This window comes from Triticum urartu, chromosome 4A (genome assembly GCF_056163025.1).
Source record: "Triticum urartu cultivar PI428250 chromosome 4A, HENAU_Tu73, whole genome shotgun sequence".
Taxonomy (NCBI): Eukaryota; Viridiplantae; Streptophyta; class Magnoliopsida; order Poales; family Poaceae; genus Triticum; species Triticum urartu.
Genome location: NC_141876.1, coordinates 544816641 through 544821716, shown reverse-complemented (window position 1 = coordinate 544821716; position 5076 = coordinate 544816641). Strand labels below are relative to the sequence as shown.

The 5076-nt window shown below is 50.8% G+C and overlaps 1 long non-coding RNA gene across 1 annotated transcript; it reads left to right on the top strand.

Annotated features, from left to right (window-relative positions):
• The first annotated feature begins 1410 nt into the window (after nt 1–1410).
• On the top strand, nt 1411–4735 carry LOC147976518 (uncharacterized). The gene is made up of 2 exons (XR_015602147.1): nt 1411–1762; nt 3014–4735. It is a non-coding gene; the product is annotated as an uncharacterized LOC147976518 (long non-coding RNA).
• The last annotated feature ends 341 nt before the right edge of the window (nt 4736–5076 follow it).

The window sequence follows — 5076 nt, the reverse complement described above, 5'->3', positions numbered from 1 at the left end:
TAATTCCCTGCTTAGGTAAGCACCTCGTGGTACAACTCTGCCAGTAAGACCCCATTACAATAATTGATGACATTTTCGTGCCACCGATGGAGGAGAACTTTGCCTAATGCCCCGCCTCGTTTACCAAGCAGGAGAATGGTTCTCTTCGTTCCTCGCCCTTGGTATCGACATTATTGCCAACATAACTGATAGGCTACCCTCTGAGCTATCATGACCGTGCAAGATATCAACGCTATTCCTACTTTTAACCACATGGTGGGACCATAAACCATAGTTCCACAGGATCGAAACCTGACTCTCCTGTACACCCCCGGTTTCCAAAGTTATTCCTCGCGCTTGACTTCTTATGTAACTCACGGGCCACCTGCCAAGTGATCTATTCGGGTATTAGGCAAAATACTTATTCTCGTTGCTCTGAACCCCTTTCACCTTCTGATTAGGCATCAAACGCTTGCCTATCCGTTTGAAACTTCTCATGGTACCTTCTTACTTTGCTCTCGATATCTTCTTAAGTTTCAGTCCGAGAGTTACTTCCGCCACGTTCCCCCGATGTTTGCTACCAGGTAGTCAACCTTGCAGAGGTTCATTCTTCCGGAATAACCACCCTTAATTCTTTCACAAGTACGATGGAGTTCCCGAAGAAAGAATGCTGACTTCATCACGATGACCCGAAGCAGCAAAATGAAGACATCAACATAATGGGTCGTGCTCTTCGAGAAGAGCAACCAAGACCGATAAGATCCATTAGATTTTTCGTAACCCAATCCCTCCCCCTCCCCTCCTAAATCTCGGGATGATATTTCTTGTAGTGGAGGAGAATTGTGACACCCGGATAATTAGGCTACAGTAATCCCACGTTAATGATGCCACATCACCTTAATTACTGTTGCTAATCTCGCGTTAGTTCGAAACCGATTCAAATTCAAATTAAAATCAAGTCAAACGGTGAAAGTTTTCAAACACTAAAACTAAATGTTTGGGTTGTGCCAAATAATGCATAGGTATTTATGGTGGAGAAATCAAACTTTTATAAAATGTTAGAATACTCTAAAATGATTAAAATAGTAGCAAAAACTATTATTCAAATACTTTTAGATAATAATTAATTACAAAACTATTTTACTATGGGGAGCAAATTAATGTGGCAGTGGCATAATTGGTAACATCAATTTAGGTGCCACTTTGGTATATTGTTAACACTAGAATAAACAGCAACTAAAAGAAACAGAAAATAAACAAAATAAATAAAAGGAGAAAAGAAAAGTAAAACAAAAATAAAGAAAAGGAAATCCTCCCCCCTCACCGGGCTCCGGCCCAGCAGGCCACCGGCCCAACCGGCCAGCCCACCCCCGCTCCCTTATCCACCCCACTCCCTCCCGAAACCCTAGCTACACCCCTACTCCCCCCGAACCGCTCGTCTCCACTTCCCCCTCACTCCCCCGATCCCCCTTGGATCGGGATCGATCCCGTCGTCGCTCACCACCCTGCCGCCCTCGTCGCCGGTGGCTCGGTCGCCACCCGTCCTCGTCCTCCTCCTCACCGGACCGCCCTGAGCCCGGAGCCGCTCCCGACCCCGTTGCCTGCCGCCGCCGCCTAGAGCGCCTCCGCCTCGGCTACCCGTCGTCGACGCACGCCGCCCTGCCGCTGCGTCACCGCCTCGTCCCACCCCCACCTCGCGGACGCCACCTCCCTCCCGGAAGCCACCGCGTCGAGCCCCGCACCGCCCTTCCCCGAGCCCACTAAGCACATCTGCAGGCTCAATGTGAGCTCCGCCACTTCCCCGATTATTCCCGAGCTCAGATTCGAGCTCAAGCACCCTCGCCGCCGTTTCTTAGCTGTCGTCGCCGCCGCGAGCGAAGCCGCAGTCGCCCTCCGCCCACGCCCATGGCCGCCGTCGCCCGGGCGCTCCCCTGCACGCCCCCGCGCAGCCTCCCTGGCCGCGGCTCCCCGCAGCCGCGCGCGCCCACGCGCCGCTCGTGACCACACCGCCCCTGCTGCTGCTCCTTGTCGCCCCGGACCTCCAGCGCCCTGCCGAGCTCCGTCGCCCGCGCGCTGCTCGCCTGGTGCCCTCCTGTTGCCGTGCACGCCGTCCCGCACCCGCGTGCCCCCGCGCGCGCCTGCGGCCCCTCCCGTGCAGTCCTCTCGGTCGTGCTCCACTCACACCGCCGCTTGCGGCCGGAAGCCGCCGAACCGCGCCTCGCGCTCGCCGGCGCTTCCCATATTCGCCGCCCTCGCTCTGCGGCCTCGCCCCCTTGCTTCCGCTCCGCCGCAGCCACTGACTGCTACTGCTCCGGCCGGCGAGCCTCGCCGTGACTGGCCTGGGCCAGTGCCCCAGTCGGGCTAGCGCCCGTACGCCCGCGCCCGCTATGGCTCCCCCAGAGCCACTGACTAGTGGGCCCCTGCCCCAGAACGAAAATGAAAAAAAGGAATTTAAAAAATAAGTAATAATTAAATTAATCAATCAATTAATTTATTAATCCTATTAATTAATCTAATTAAGCATAATTAATTAACCTAATAACTTTAATTAAATTAACTAATCTTGTTTAGTTAACTAAGTCAATGACCAGTGGGACCCACACGTCAGCGACCAAGTCAATACCCTGTTGACTGCTGACGTCAGCATGCATTATTCTGGATAATGTTAAATTAAATTAATTAAATAAATGCTAAAATTAATTTAAATCTTTTAAAAATTAATATAAAATAAACCGTAGCTTGGATGGAAAAACTTTGTACATGAAAGTTGCTCAGAACGACGAGACGAATTTAGATACGCAGCCCGTTCGTCCGCCACACATCCCTAGCATAGCGAACACGCAACTTTCACCCTCCGGTTCATCTGTCCGAAAATGCGAAACACCGGGGATACTTTCCTGAATGTTTTCCCCCTTCACCGGTACCACCTCATACCGCGTTAGGGCACCCCTAGCACCACTACTTGTCATGTCATGCATTGCTATGCATCTGTTTGCTTAATATTTATTGCTTCTTCCCCCTCTTCTCTCTCTAGACATCGAGATCGACGCCGCTGCTACCCACTACGACTACGGTGTTGACGACCCCTCTCTCTTGCCAGAGCAACCAGGCAAGCCCCCCCTTGATCACCAGATACCGCCTACACTCTTTCTACTACTTGCATTAGAGTGGTGTAGCATGTTACTGCTTTTCGTTAAACCTATTCTGATGCATAGCCTGTCATTGTTGCTACAGCTATTGATACCTTACCGGCAATCCTAAATACTTAGTATAGGACGCTAGTTTATCATTAGTGGCCCTACATTCTTGTCTGTCTGCCGTGCTATACTATCGGGCCGTGATCACTTGGGAGGTGATCACGGGTATATACATACATATATACATACTATACAGGTGGTGACTAAAGTCGAGTCGGCTCGTTGAGTACCAGCAAGTGATTCCGATGTTGGGGGCTAAAGGGGCAGGTGGTTCCACCCAGGTAGTGGTGGGCCTAGGTTCCCGGCGGCCCCCTACTATTCCTTTGAGGCGGAGCGACAGGGCAGGCGAAGACCACCTAGGAGAGAGGTGGGCCTGGCCCTGGTCGGCGTTCGCGGTTACTTCAAAATAACACGCTTAACGAGATCTGGGTATTTGATCTGAGTCTGGCTACTGGCCTATACGCACTAACCAACTACGCGGGGACAGTTATGGGCACTCGGCATCGTGGTATCAGCCGAAGCCTTCGTGATGTCAGCGACTGAGCGGCGCGCGCCGGGTTGGACTGGAACGCCTGCTCTTGTATAAGGGAGGCTAGGTCTGCTTGCCGGCCGCGTTCACAACGTGCAGGTGTGCAATGGGCGATGGGCCCAGACCCCTGCGCCATAGGATAGACCGGCGTGCTGACCTCTCTGTTGTGCCTAGGTAGGGCTGCGACGTGTTGATCTTCCGAGGCCGGGCATGACCCAGGAAAGTGTGTCCGGACAAAGGGGATCGAGCGTGTTGGGAAATGTGGTGCACCCCTGCAGGGAAGTTAATCTATTCGAATAGTCGTGATCTTCGGTAACAGGACGACTTGGAGTTGTACCTTGACCTTATGACAACTAGAATCAGATACTTAATAAAACACATCCTTCCAAGTGCCAGATACAACCGGTGGTCGCTCTCTCATAGGGCAACGAGGGGAGGATCATCGGTTAGGATTATGCTATGCGATGTTACTTGGTGAACTTACCATCTAATCTCTTCTTCTGTTGCAAGATGGAGGTTACCAGAAGCATAGTCTTCGATAGGACTAGCTATCCCCCTCTTATTCTGGCATTCTGCAGTTCAGTCCACATATGTTACCCCTTTTCCATTTGATACCAATGCATACTTATGTAGTGTAGCTCCTTGCTTGCGAGTACTTTGGATGAGTACTCACGGTTGCTTTGCTCCCTCTTTTTCCCTTTCTATACCCGATTGCTGCGACCAGACGATGGAGCCCAGAAGCCAGATGTTACCATCGACGACGACTCCTACTACACTGGAGGTGCCTACTACTACGTGCAACCCGCCGCCGATGACCAGGAGTAGTTTAGGAGGATCCCAGGAAGGAGGCCTGCGCCTCTTTCGATCTGTATCCCAGTTTGTGCTAGCCTTCTTAAGGCAAACTTGTTTAACTTATGTCTGTACTCAGATATGTTGCTTCAGCTGACTCATCTATGATCGAGCTCTTGTATTCGAGCCCTCGAGGCCCCTGGCTTGTAATATGATGCTTGTATGACTTATTTTATTTGTAGAGTTGTGTTGTGATATCTTCCCGTGAGTCCCTGATCTTGATCGTACACGTTTGCATGTATGATTAGTGTACGATTGAATCGGGAGCGTCACAAATATGAGTCTATAATCTAATAAATAAAGGTTTGCATGACACCATACTTATGTTACTATCCACTATGAAGATAGTAATATAGCCTAGGATAATGTGTTCGGTGATTACGGGTTCTCGGGGAAGCTACTGAGAACGTTTGTCGACGAACTATGACGAGAAGTTGTATGACATGCTCTTCCCGGTCGGCTTCGACCTCACCACCAAACCGGCATATCGCAACTAGGAGTGTTTGTGTTTCTTTTTCCATT